This window comes from Phodopus roborovskii, unplaced genomic scaffold (assembly GCF_943737965.1).
Source record: "Phodopus roborovskii unplaced genomic scaffold, PHOROB, whole genome shotgun sequence".
NCBI classification, from domain to species: Eukaryota; Metazoa; Chordata; class Mammalia; order Rodentia; family Cricetidae; genus Phodopus; species Phodopus roborovskii.
Window position 1 is genome coordinate 58,526,133 of NW_026126480.1, and position 15,585 is coordinate 58,541,717.

Consider the following 15,585-nt stretch of genomic DNA (forward strand, 5'->3'; position numbering starts at 1 on the left):
GGCCTACTGGAGAAAGTTGATTATTGAAATTGCTTTCTACTATTGGATTCATGTTTTTTTGTATCTTTAAATCCAGTCATACATTTTTAATGAAATTGGATACACCAGAGTTTAGTACACATATATTTAAGATAGTCTTCTTAGTTATTTGTTTTCTTGGTTATTATTAATAATTTTAATTTAAAGTCCATTTTGTTAGCTATTATGATAGTGAAGCCCGCTTGCTCCCTGATCCCATTTGATTAAAATAATTTTATCCATACATTTAAGTGGTGTCTATAGCTAAAATGTATTTCTTGGTGTCAACAAATAGATGGATTTGTTTCTTGATCCATTTGCTCAGTCTGTATCTTTTGATTGGACAATTGAGGTCACTGCTGTTTCAGATTTTTATTGAAATGTTTGTATTAATTGAAGTCATCATGTTATTGATTCTTGGTATTGTTGTGTTCTTAGAGGTACTTGATAATTATGGCTTCATATTTCCTTCCACAGACTCTATGCTATGCCCATTCTTCTCATAGTCCAAAATATTGCTTCCTGTATTTTCTTTAGGTTTGGATTATTGGATATAATTTTTCATAAGTATTTATGTTATGGAAGTTTTTCTTTCTCATTCAATAATGGCTGGTAGTTTTACTGGAAATATTAATATAGAGTAAGTGGCATAATCTTTTAGGGCTTGGGATGCCTTGTTTTGGGCTCTTCTGGCTTTCAAAGTTTTCATTGAGAAATCAACTGCTATTCTGGTGTTTTTTTTTTTTTTAAATGTGAGTCATTTTTCTCTTGTAATGTTCAACATACTTTTTTATTGTTTATATTTATTATTTTAACTATGATGTGCCATGGGGTTTTTCTTTTATGTTCTATACACTTCTTGTATCTGTATGGGTATGTCTTTCTTAGTTTGGGGGAAATGTCTTCTATGATCTTGTTGAAGATCTATGCCATTGAATTGGGATTCTTCTCCCTCATCTTTGTTTATAATTTGTAAGTTTCTTACACAGTGTCACACATTTCTACAGCTCTGGTAGGTTTTGGAGAGAAGATTTGGTTTGATTTTTCATATTGTTTATATTTTTGTAATGAGATCTGGACATGAGAACTTCTTTTGTTAGTTCTAAGTCTGATATGGACGGAGAAGGTTGGGACAGAAAAGAGGATGTGTGGGTGGCTTGGGCATAGAGGTTGAAAATAGCTTGGGTGGAATGGAGTAAGGTGGACTTAGGAGACTGGGTTGGTGTATAAGATGTGCCTTATGGTCTAAGTCTTGAGGGGTGTATCTATATGGGTGGAATGTTTGGATGTGGCATGGGAGAGACCTGTGGATTGGGGGTTAGGTAGGGCATGTCCTGGCAGAGTACTAGAGACTGGTTGTGGCACAGGTAAGGGTGGCTAGACTCATTCAGGCTGTTGGATGTGGAACTCAAGCTAAATCTGGTGGGTTGGGGAGGGTACATTAATGGGAAGTGTCAGGTAAAGTCACTGGGTTAGATTCTGGAGAAGGATGTGGGAGACCTGACTGGGGTGAAAGGTTGGATAGGGTGTTAAGTTTTAATGCTGTTGGCTTAGACCCAAATGTTGTTCAAGGTCCGATAAATATGGATGGGTATTATGAATAAGTACAGTGTTCTAAATTTGAAGAGAGCGGAGAGGGATAGCATTGCTTTATTATTCCTCTGGGGCTGAGTGTAGGGAGGGGACTGTGTTGACAACACAAGACCTCAGAGTCTATGCAGCCTCTTTTGGCTTTTTATTTGAGATCACTACCTGACTTTTTCTTTCTTTTTTTTTTAATCATCTACAAAGATTGTTTTAAACTATTTTCAAACAAGGGTTACCAGCAAAGGCAGAAAATAAAACTCTTCAACAACTATAACCTCAGAATATGTTTCCTAAGAACCTGGTTAGGCTGGGAGAATGCTGAAGTATTTGGGAATAGTGTGTGAATACATGCTCTGTATGTCCAGTTAGCTCTAATGTAATCGTCTTCACTTCAAAACACTTTTATCCATAATTTGAACCTCAAGGAGCTCATTATAAATGGCATCAATGTGTCTCCATGTTTTTATTAATAAAAAGCAATACTATTTATTAACCAAAATAATGCTTAGTGCTTACCCCCATTGCTTTTATCTCTCCTTTTAAGACATAAATTCTTGGTACCTTTTTTCTTGACATTTTATTTTGTGGCATTTTGAATTAGATTTGGCATAAAAGTTATAGAAGATGAATAGGCTCCTTTCCTGTAAAGAGATACAGAGAAAAAGGTAATACTAATTATTTTTGAAGAAGGCATTAAGACGGAAGTTCCTGTTTGACTACCATATAATTACTTGAGAATAGGTTTATTTTCTATTATGTTGTTAATTATTTTCTGGACAAAAACCCAAGAGCTACCTCTCAGATTACGGCATTTAATGAGATAGAGCAGATACTTCCAAAAAATTCTACAGATTCAATTGCAATCACCATCAAAATTCCAAGACAAGGCATGTCTTCAACAACTTAAAAAGACAATTTTTAGCTTCATATGGTAACACAAAATACCCAGGATAGCTAAAAGAATGCTGAATAATGAAAATATAGCTGGATCTATCACCATCCCTTATATAAAATTATGCTACAGAGCTATAGGAGCAAAAACAGCATGACACTGGCACAAAACAGACCTACTGATCAATGGTATCAAATCAGATACCCAGAAATAAGTTTGCACACCTGTGGACACCTGACTTTTTTTTTGTGATAAAGAAACCAGAAATAAACAATGGTAAAAAAAAATAATATCTTCAACAAATGGTGGCCGGCCATACTAGATAGATGCATGTAAAAGGATGCAAATAGATCCATACTTATCACCTGGCATAAAACTAGACTCCAAATGGATCAAAGACTTCAACATAAAATTAGATACCCTGAACCTAATAGAAAAGTAAAAAGTGAGGAATAGTCTTGAATGCATTCACATAGAGAAAGACCTTCTGAACAGAACACTGATAGCAGGCACTTAAATCAACAATTAACAAACGAAAAGCCTCTGTATGACAAAGGAAAAAGGCACAGCCTACAAAATGGGAAAAGATTTTTACTTATGTGATAGAAGACTAATATCCAAAATACATAAAAACTAAAACTCAAACAACAACAATAAAAAACACAAAAAACTAGATATGAAGAAAATAAATATCCCAATTAAGAAGTGGATTACAAATCTAAATAGGGAATTCTCAAAAGAAGAAGCTCAATGACTGAGAAACACTTAAAAAGAAATATTCAGTATCCTAACTCATCAGCAAAATATAAATCAAAATTAAGATGACTAAGATCAATAAAACAAATAACAAACAGCTCATGCTGGGGAGAATATGGAATACTCATCCCTAAATTCACTGTTTCCATCAAAATCCCTCTCCTCAGCACTCAGGGAACCCTGCGGAAGAGGAGGCTGAAAGTGTGTAAGAGCCTAAGGGGAGGGAGGGATCCAGGCCTTTTTGATATAACAGGTCTGGCCCAAATATGAACTCACAGAGACTGTGGCAGCGTGCATAGGGATTCTATGGATCTGCAGCAGCAGGTAGGTCCTAGCCACATATACCCACTCCTAATCCAGAAGCAATCTCCATCTACAAATGACAATTTGTTTTCTCCAAGGAAGTCTTAGTGGGGGGAAACAAACCACATTTTGTTTTGTTTTGTTGTTCAAGACAGGATTTCTCTGTGTAACAGTCTTGAATGTCCTGGAACTTGCTCTGTAGACTAGGTTGGCATCCAACTCACAGAGATCTTCCTCACCTCTGCCTGGCAAATGTTGGCATTAAAGACATGGGAACCCTTTGTGTGAAAATGTGTATGTCTCTATGTATACATGCCTTTCTTCTGCTTTTTTTTCCTTCTGTTTGTTTTGTCCTATTCCAATTTGTTTGCTTTTCTTTTGCTTTATTTTATTTTATTTCATCATTCTTCAGATGTCTCTTTACTTTCTAAGAGACAGGGTGTGGATCCATATGGGAGGAGTAGAGGAGGGAAAATGGTATTCAGAATATATTATAAGAAAAAAAATCCATTTTCAGGTAATTTGAAAAAGTAAAAAATAATGAAGAACTAACTTCAACTTCCCTATTCTCTCTGTTCACTATTCCCCCTTCCTTTTCTTCATTCCACACCCTTCCATATAATTCTCCTTGACATCTGTGGTAATTTGAATATAGTTGGCTTTGTTGGAATAGGTATGGGCTTGTTGGAGAAACTGTCATTGTGAAGGTGGACTTTGAGGTCTCATATATGCTCAAGCCATGCCAAGTATTGTAGACCATTTCTTGTTGCCTGTGCAAGATATAGAACTCTCAGATATCTCTCCAGCACCATGTCTGCCTGCATGCCACCCTAACACTCTATGATGATAATGGACTAAACCTCTGAAACTGTAAGTGACCTAGTTAAATGTTTTCCTTTATAAGATTTGTCATAGTCATGGTGTCTCTTCACAGCAATATAAACCCTAACTAAGACAGACATTAGTACCAGGAGTGGGGTATTGCTGTAATAGGCTGGACCATGTTTTTGTTTGAAATAATATGGTCTTTGGGTTAGGAAAACAGTAGAATGCTTTATGTGCTGCTTAATGGGTCGTACTGTGGAAGACAGTGGTGCTAAGAGTTATTTGAACTGTGAGGGCCTGACTAAAGAGGTTTCAAAGAAGAAGAATATTAATGTGGCCTAGATGTTGTTCTTGTGATATTTTAGTGAATAATGTGGCTATTCTTGCCCTTGTCTGAAGAGTCTGCCTGACGCTGAAGTGAAGAGATTTGGATTGATTCCCCTGGGAGAGGAAATCTTGAAACAGCCTAGTATTGACTCTGTCATGTGTTTATTACTGGTCATTCTTACACATATTTATAATGAAAAGGAGCAAGATGAGAAAGGAAAAATACATAATGTTCAATTTTAGGAGAAAAAAGAGTACCAGAAAAAGAAATGGAGATAAGTTCTATGTTCAAGGAAATAAACAGATTAAGAAATGCAATAAAGGGAGTGGAAGCCTCAGGGTAAGATCCCATTCAGCTACGTTTCCAACTTGTGAAAAGGAATTAAAGAAAACTTGAAGCAGGCTTTGGTGGTGCACTCTTTTAATCCAAGCACTGAAAAGGCAGAGGCTGGTGGATCTCTGGGTTTGAGGCCAGCCTGGTCTACAAATCCCATTCCAGGACAGCCAAGCTTAAGAAGTGAAGCAAACCACCGAAAACAGAAATTTGAAGATGTAACTGCATGAGGGGCCATGTTCCAGCCACTAAGCAGCGGAACTTGGCAGCTTTGGCCACATGGTTCTGGAGTTAAGGATAAAAAGAAGATGCTATGGAATTTGCCTCCATGACTAAGGAAAGCCTTAGCATATGCTAGGGGTGTCTTTGAATGGAGGCTTAGAGAGGCCATTGTGTGAAGCTGTGAAATTGAAGCATGAATTGTGTTGGAGACCCCTAGATATTAGACATACCAGAATCATAGGATACCTGTCAATGAAAACTGCTAGTAGGGAGTGGAAAAAGCCCAAGAGATAGAAGTATGTTACCATCAACAAAGCTGAAAGGAGTTGGAGATTTGAAGAGCATTTTGATATCAGACATAGAGATGCAGAGTTTAGGGTTTGCCCAACTGGTATTTGGTTTTGCTTTGGTCCAATATTTTCTAACTATGCTTCCTTCCTTACATTTTGGAATGGTAATATATATCCTGTGCCATTCTATGTTGGAAGGATGTGATCTGTTTTTCAACTTTGATTTTATAGGGGACTACAGTTAAGAGACTGCCTGAATCTCAGAAGAGACTTTGAACTTTGGACTTTTAAACATTGTTAAGACTATGATAGAATATATGGACTTTTGAAGTTGGCCTAAATGCATTTTGCATTATGGTATTGTTACACTCTTATGAAAGCTAGGGAGTGGAATGTGGTTGTATTAATGTAATTGAACCCCATAAACTCACAGGGAATGGCACTATTGGGAAATGTGGTTTTATTGGAATAGGGTATAGCCTATATGTTGGTATGGCTTCATGGGAGGAAGTGTGTCACTGTGGAGGTGGGTTTTGAGGTTTCATATATGCTCAAGCCATTCCCAGGATTGCAGAATTCTTGTTGCCTGTGCAAGATATAGAACCTCAGCTACCATATGCTGCCATGATGATAATGAACTAAACCTCTGAAACTGTAAGCCACCCAATTAAATGTTTTCCTTTGTAAGAGTTGCCATAGTCATGGTGTCTATTCACAACATATAAACCCTAACTTAAGCAACATCTTTCTTTTATTATTATTATTTCTTATTTTACATATTGATCCTAGTTTCCTCTCCCTCTCATCCTTCCATGTCCCCTGAACCCCCTCCCATCCCATTCCCCACCTACTCCACAGGGAGGGTGAGGTCTTCCAGGAGGGATCATCAAAGTTTGTCAAGTCATTTGGAGTAGGGTCTACGCCCTCCCTCCTGTCTCCATGGGGAATGTGATCCCAGAGTCCTTTCATGCACCAGGAATACTTTCTGGTTTCACTAGACAACGTCTTTCAAATGATGGACTCAGTTTTCATTAAGAGTTGTTCCATGCATATATGTATATACATCTATTATTATTACTAATATAATATATATTCCATAATAAAGAAATATTATATATGTATATGTATATATTCTTAAATATAACCTGCTCAGACTGTATAATGTTACTTGCATGTGTGCTTTCAGGGCTGACCAATTGGTATTAGATAAGCAATTGGTGTGCTTTTCCTTGGGGAAGACTATTTATCCCATTCTCAGCATTCTTTAGTTGCCCGAGTTCTTCATGTAGCGTTGAGGGCTTGTGGGCTTTCCTCTGTACACTTTGGAATGTGTACTGCTATTGTTCTTGTTCAGTTCCTATTTAGGCAGTCATGTTCATGAGACTTTATGAGTGAGGGCCTCATCTTAAAAGAAGGTATTATAGTTTTTGCCTACTTGACACAAACCTAGACATACCAGGGGAGAAAGAAGCTCAGCCGAGGGGTTGCCCTCATTAGATTGGCCTGTGGGCATGTCTGTGGGGGAATTTTCTTAATTTCTAACTGTTGCAGGAGGACTCAGCCCACTTTGGTAGCTTACCCTGGGTAGCTAAGCCAGGAAAGTAGTGGAACAAGCTAGGGGAGCTCTATGACTTCTGTTTCAAGTTCCTGCCCTGACTTCCTCAGAGGTGAACTGAAACCTGTTAGATGAAATAAAATCTTTTGTAACCATCTTGATTTTCATCAGTGTTTAATCACAGCAACAGGAAACCCAACAAGAATGAAAGAAAAGACTACTGCCAAAACATCAAAGATTATTTGAAAAAGACAAAGAAGCCAGGTTAGTTAGACTCCCAGTGACCAAATTACTTTGACAATAGTAACAACAATAGGAAAAAGAGAAGGGGAGAAGAGGAGTGGGGAGGAGAACAAGAGGGATCAGGAAAACTGAGTCAGGGCAGGAATAGAGGAGAACAAGAAAAGACGTACTTTAATAGAGGGAGCCAGATAGGTTTATAGAGAAATCTGGCACTAGGGAAATGTTTAGAGATATACAAAGATGACCCCAACTAAGAATCTAGGCCGTAATGGAGAGGCTGCCTGTGATGCTCTTCCCCTGTAATAAGATTGATGACTGCTTTTATTGCCATCCTAGAGCCTTCATCCAGTAGCTGATGGAAGCAAAAGCAGACACCCACAGCTAAACACTGAACCATACTCCTGGAATCCAGTTGTTGAGAGGGATGGGGGATGAGCAAAGCAGTCAAGTCAGTACTGGAGAAACCTACAGAAATAACTGACCTGACCTAGTGAGAGCACAAGGACCCCAGTTGTAAAGCTGGGGAGCCATAATTGGACAAAAACAAGTCTTCTGAATGTGGGTGATAGTTAGGAGGCCTGGGCAGTCTATGGGACCTCTAAACAGTGGAAACAGTATTTACACCTAGTGCACAAATGGACTTTGGGAGCCCATTCCCTATGGAGGGCTACTATTTCAGGCCAGATACACAGAGGAGGGCCTTGGCCCTCCCCCAAATGATGTGACAGACTTTGATGATCTCCCATGGAAGGTCTCACTATCCTTGGGTGGGAAGTGGGTGGGGGTGGGTTGCGGGGGTAGTTAGGGAGCATGGGAGGATGGGAAGGAGAGGGAATGGGGGGATTGATGTGTAAAATAAGATTGTTTCTACGTAAAACAAACATATAAAACAATTTTACAATAAAGAAATGACTTGTTATCTTAGTTGCTTTTCTATTCCTGCAAAGAGACACTGTGATCTTGGCACCTTATAAATACCAAAGGTTTATGAGGCTATAAAGTTTATGAGGTTATGGTGTTCAGGGAAAACTAAAAGCCTTCATGACTAAATAAACACAGGGACCCTATTTTTTGTGTTTACAGGCATGTGTGTGGTTTGTATATACGTGGTGGATCCCATGTGGGTGTGCAGAAGGTTACAGCAGGGTGTCAGCTGTCCTGTACTATCACTCTATTCTGAAGTCCTCTGAGAGAGGGTCTCTTACTGAACTTGGAGGTAGAATGATGGGCAGCAAGCTTCTGCAGGCCATCTCTGTCTCTCGCAGCACTGAGCTTATGGGTACATAAGTACATTTTTATTTTTCCATTTTTATTGACTAAATTTGTTCACTGACAGTTTCATACATGTATAAATTGTATTTTAACTTTCCCCTTTGTCCTACCTTTGCCATGCCCTTTTCCCTTAGCCCCTTTCTCACATTCATGACTTTTTGGGTTGTTTTATGATTCCAATTCTTTTTTTTTTAAATGTATTTGTTTTGCATCCTGACCACAGCCTTCCCTCCCTCATCTCCTCCCACTCCCCCCCACCTCAATCCACCCCTCCTCCTTTTGTAATCGTTCAGAAAGGGGCAGGCCTCCCTCAAGCTTCAGCAAAGCATGGCATATCAAGTTGCCATAAGACCAAGCACATCCCCCTGTATTCAGGCTGAGCAAGGCAATCCAGCATGAAGAATAGGTTCCCCAGAGCCAGTCAAAGCCAGGGGACAGCCAGCTCCCATTGCTGAGAGTCCCACAAATAGACCAAGCTACATAACTGTCACATATACGTAGTGAACATATGTGTAGGTCAGTCCCATGCAGGCTTCCTGATTGTTGGTTCAGACTCTGTACATTTCCATGAACCAGGCTAGTGGTTTCTGTGGGTTTTAATAATAATAAAGTGAGAAATATCATAATGAGTGTGGTAAGTGACAAAATGCAGAGCAAAAAAGAAAAATTAAGATTGAAATTATACTGACATCCCTGTCACCAGCCATTATGGGATGGAATGTGACATCCTCAGTAAAGTAAGGAAAGTTTAAATTCTTATAAATATGCTAAATTAATAAAGAACAATTAAAAAAGTAAAAAAGATATTGCAAGGCAAATGACAATGGAAGTACATTATTTTCATGTTCAGTAAAAGTACTTCTAAGAGGGAAGGTTCTATAGAAACAAAAACTTACATGATTACTAAACCTTACTCTAGCCATTTCTAATTAGTTTCTGGTTTACCAAGATGTCATATTTTTTATGTGTTTGTGTCATATTCATCCTTGACACTGCAAAATTTAAGCGCATTGCATGCGACGCATCCCTTGAGCTCTATGGTGCATGATGTGTGAGTTTCTTTGGGCTCCTGATATTGGTAACAACTTAGCAGGACTGGCTTTTGGTTTAGGGTATCTGAGGTGGCAGGTCTTAGAACATGGGCTCTGCCATTGGCTTAACATTAACAAAGAGAGGAATTAAAGGAGTTCCTTGTTCATAGAGAGAGGGTGGGGTAGATGGAACCACTATGGTGTTTGCTGTTGTTCCTAAAAACAAGCTGGAACTCAGTAACTTTCATGCAGTTTGGATGGTATGTATGGAATGGCAATGTTTAAAACCCAGGCTATATGAATATATGTAACTGGGAGTGGGCTGGGGAGATCACTTTAGGGACTCTAGTGATGCAGACTTCTATGTTTGTAAGGACACTCTCTAGAGTTAGGTGTGTGGATAAACAAAACGACCTAGAACTTAAATCTGGTGGATCACATAACCTGGATGGATGTCTTGGTTTGTGATGGTGTGTATCCAATTCGGACAACCTTCCCATTGGCGTTCACTTACTTGGAAGATTCTCCCAGGTGAAGCTGGACAAGCCACCTAGATGTCTGGATCTCGCACAAATACATAGATGAGCTTGGATGTCTCAACTCAACTACTGTTACCAGAATAACATTCCTAGTGATGGGATAACTCAGATGAGAGAGTTAGGGGCCAGGGCCTTGCAACCCTCGCCTTGAGTGTGACCTGGTCTGAGTCTTAATGGCAGCAGGGCCAAGGCTCCCACACTCACATCATGCCCAGGGACAGTGGTGTGGTCTGGTGGGCAGTGCCCTCTGTTGGGGGGCTCGTAGCCTCGCAGCCAGCGGAGCGGAGCCCGGTGGGCACAGCTACCTAGGTGGTACCCCTTCATACCCGACTCGCGAGGGTCTAAAGCTGCGGTTGTGGTCAAGTGCGTGGTTACTAAGGGCACTGCGCGTGAGGCCCACGTGGGCACCAGGGACAGTGGCAATGGCTAGCAGCAGCCCCACTGATCCCACAGTTCATCTGATGATAAAGGGAGCAGTTGCCAAACGCAGCTTTCCTGGTAGTGTCAGCATCTTATTCTATCCTTGTTCCCATGCACAGCACAGCCCCGGTCGGGTGGGGGTGGGAGTGGGATCCTGTGTTAGCCTCTATCCCTGGGTGGTGGTGACACAGTACTGGCCTGAGAAACCCCTCTTCGAAGAAGCACACACCTTATCACTACATTGGAGAAAATTGATTTCCCCTTGCCCCAAGTATCAGTTGTAAATAGCTTCTTTGTTAGGGGTGACTTTGTGCCCAATTCCTCTCTGGAATTTTTGTTTGGTTTGAATTTGTGCATGCTTTAGTTATTAACACAAAATGGACTCCATGTTTTCCTGTGTGTATGTTGTTACGGCTTGGTGGTTTGTCTTTGATTTTTTTTCTTTTTCTTCTTTTGAGAGTGAAAAACAATATGAGGTTGGGTGGGTAGGAAGGTGGGAAAGATCTAGAAGGACTTCGGGGAGGGGAAAGAATATATTAAAAAATATAGTGTATGGAAAGTGATAAAAAATAGAACATAGGGACAGAAGATCTGCAAGCAATTAACAACTGCTGAGAAGAAGGTGCATCTCGGGGGATGAGCATCCTGATTGGTTACCCATACTAAGTGGTTCGCCCTAGAAACATATACATGTCGGCAACACTGAAGGAATTCAGCAGGTTATAGCTGTAAGTTTATTCATTTATATAGGAGGGTTCTGATGTGGGGGAGTGAGAAGGACATAGGAGGAGTAGGGCAATCATGTAGTTATATTTTATTTAAATAAGACTACTTGAGAAAACTCTCAGATACCAAGAATCTGGATATGGTGAACATACCCTTGTAAGTGTTCTCCATGTAACTTTTCGGTTGCTTAGTCTCTTCTTTGGCAGAATGGAAACGCCACAAATTTGTGCTACAGCAGTTTGAAGATCAAAATTATTTTACAAACACATTCCTAAACTACCTATCTCCCTCACAGGGAGCTTCATATTTAGTGCTTGGCTATATATGAGAGGAACAAGTGATTTTTATTTCTAACAGACACTGACTTATGGATAGCAGCTGGCAATAATGTTTTTGGTATACTGGAAATTGACACATTTTTGAATAGTATTTTAAGTTTATTATTTGAAAACTTCATGCACATATACAGTATATCCTGATTATATCTGTTCTCACTTCCCTCTCCAACTCATTGGAGGGCCTCCAACATATCTTCCTCCAAACTTCCATTATTTCCCCCCCCACACATAACACTGAGCCCAATAAGTGCTGTCTAAGCTCATAAGTATATGATTATTCACTAAGGCAAGAGCAACCTACCGCCCCACCACCACCAACTGCTAATAGCTCCTCACCTAGGTGCAAGGCCCCCAGAAGGCCTCCAAATCCATGCTGGGATTTTAACTGACTTCATCTTATATAGGCCTTGTGTAGGTAACCATAGCTGTTGTGAGTTTGTGTAACAGCCATATCATGTCCATAAGATAGAATTTTGAAGTTTTACCCCCACCCTCTGTCTCTTACATTCTTTCAATCCTCCTTTCTGCTATGTTTGCTGAGCCTTGGATGGGGGAGTTTGATATGGATGAGCCATATACAGCTGGGCACTCATAGCCCCTTATTCTCAGTTCTTTGATCAGCTATGGGTCTCTGAATGAACTTCTGCAAAAAGAATCTTCTCTAACCATGGTTGAGAGCAATACAGATCTACAGGTATAAATATAAACATTTAGAACACAGTTTGACAGCATGAGTATTTAGCAAAACAACAATAGTAGGCTCCCTCTTTTGGCCTAACAATACAATGCATTTTCATCAAGGACTTGTATGTGCCAGGTACTGATCTCAAACAACAGTGAAGGAAACAAGTGGAATACCTCTTTTGTGAACTTTATTATAGTGAAATCAATAATAAACAAGACCCACAAGAAAACGTTGTGTCAGAATTAAAGCTAAGAAGAAAATAAATAACCCTCAGAAGAGAGATGCAGGGTGCATGGTGTGCACAAGAGCCTCCCTGAAAACAGGACATGTGATCAAAGGCATAAAGAAGCCCATAGCTCTAGAGAGGCCTGGGGAAACCTGGGGCAAGCAGAGGGCAGGTATCAGGTCTCACAAGAGGCCAGCCTTCCAAGTATTCCAGGAGAAGGCCCGTGTGTGGACTGAGGATAGGGAACCAGGGAGATGATGGGGCAAGTTTGAAGTCTTGTTAGCATTTTGGATTTACTGAGGGTCTGTGAACACATGCATGACAAATCTCATTTAACCATCCCACCTCACCTCAAAGTTATAATTTGAAACTTTGTTTCATCTCCTCTCCTTGTCCTCCATTAAATTTCCTCTGTACCAGGCAGTGCATCATTTCTGGGGATATTTGATGTATGTTCTAACAGATAAGAGAAGGGAACACTGAGAATGTGGGGAGAGACATACTGTAAGAACTAGGGGAGATGGATGACTGCAAGGAAACATCATCTTTTGGGCATGGCAGGGTAGCCGCACACATGAACTCACAGCATTTGTCACGCTATGTACAAAACTTGTGCAAGCCCAAACCAGACCAAATTCTAGCATGGCAGGTGGGGAGGATTGACAGCCCTACCCATAGCCATGGAGCTACTGGCAATTGTTAGCTGCTGGCAGGGAGAAAGAGAGTTTTCTCTAAGAATGTAGCCCTTAGTAGGTTGACCACTCTCCAGTGGAAGAACACACAGCGAAGAATGCATATTTGGGCAGCACAAACTGGTCTTGAAGGATTAAAAATAAACATAACACACATTGTATAAAAACTCTCAAATAAGTAATAATAAAGGAAAACAACAATAAAGAAGTGGTAGGGGTCGGAATGGCCCAGTGTGAGCTTCCTATGTGCTGCATGGCTCTCTGAGCAGGCAGAAGTTGACTGTAATCACTGGGAATATCCAGAAGTTAGAGGTTGGTAACTCTTCCCTGGCAGGTCCTAAATCTTATCCTGCTGTGACCCACACTCAACCAATTAGGGCCCAGCTGGTTTCTCAACACATTCTGGCATGCTCAGGTTTCAAGACACATTCTACTCATGGAACTTGGTGGAGGAGGAAGACCCCACCCAGACTTCAGAGCCCAGATGCTGTCTCTGGATGTGGACTGTTCATGGATGCTCAAGACTTGAGGAATATGGAAACAGGAGATGGACTCAGTAGTTTCTCATGCCCGAGGCTTCTGCCCAGAGCAGAAAGTTCCTGGAAAACTCGCTTTGGCATGCTGCAGACTTGGTTTGTAAGAGATTGCTCTAGGCTGGCACCCCAAGACCTTTGGAGAGTGCAGACATGTAACACAAGTAATCTCTCTCCCCAAACCAACTGTGGATTTAGAGCTTGAACACTGCCTCTTGTTTAGTATCTCTTACCACCAAGGGTCTTGTAGTTTTTTCTTTTACAATTGTTATTCCCTCCTTGCTAATAGTCACCTTTCTTTCTTCCTTAATGTCTGCTCACTCCATTCTTGGAGGGAGGGCAGACAAGACCTCAGTTGGAGACAGGAGACAGTTCACCACCCACCCACAGCTTCAGAAAGAACTACCAAACTAGTCTAGAAGGTTATTCTCTTAATAACAAAGGTGGTAACTCACACCTATAATCCTGGAATTTAGGAGGCTGAAGCAGGACTATTGCTGCAAGGTTCCTCCCTGCTACAAACCAAATAGATCACTCACAACATTTTAGAGGCCTCCAAACTATAGAGCAATTTCTTGGATCAGCACAGAGGCAATTTTTAAAATAAAATCATGCAAACTGACTTCAATGACATATCAAGGAGGTGATTTGGTAAGAGCATGGACAAATCCATGAAATGCATGTATAAAATGTCACTGTAAAACCCATTATTTTTTACACTACAAATTAATAAAAATGTAAAAAAATGATGACTCATATAATGGAAGCAAATATTTGCAAGGATTGAGGTTGAAATATCACAGTGTCTCCACTTACATCTCAGAAGGGATCTCAGTTGAGGATAAGTAAAGACCCTTTACAACCTGTAATGAGGATAATAATGTAACCTTACTAAGCATTGACAAAAGAGTTTATATGTTCAGAAATAATTTACAATGGTCAATAAACACATGAAAAGATGTTGAATCCCATTACTGACTAGCTTAATGCAAGTCCAATATCAAGATATCATTTCACACCCACCAGGGTGAATACAACAGGTAAAGACAGACGAAAATAAGTGTTGGTGATTATACAGAGAGCTTGGAACCCATAAACTTTGCAGATACTTTGGGATAAGTATATTTGAATAATAGATGTTCTTCTAAGGATTGCCTATGTTTATCCTGTATCATTAGAGATTATTCTATTTGGTATATACCCACATCCATTTTATAATACAAGTGCATAAAAGCTTGTCCATAAATATTTATAGTCACATTATTCATAGCAGCCTGTTTTAGTTTCTTTTTGTTTGCTTTGAGAAAGTGCCCAGACAAAAAGTAACTTAAGGGAAGGAAGGATTCATTTTAGCTTACACTTCCAAGAGGATAGAATCCCTTGTGGTAGAGAAGGCTTGGTAGCAGGAGCCTGAGGTCAGGCTGAAAGTCAGGAGGCAAAGAGAGAACAAGAGATGTGGCCAGGCTGTCAAATTCCCAAATCCACCTCCAGGGACATACTTCCTCTAGCAAGGTACTTACTCCCAAACAGTGCCACCACTGGGAACCCAGCATACGAACATTTTCACATCCAAACCACAATGCAACCTCAAATAGAAACAACTGAACAATTAGCAGTTAGGTTCTGGGAATGCTCTTCTGTCACCCAGGCTCCTCATATAAGAGGGGGTATGGAAGATGTGTGTGCTGCCATAACCGGCTTGATGTGGGTCCTGGGGATTCAAACAAAGGTCCTCATGCTTGTGTGGCAAGCACTTTATCTACTGAGCTAT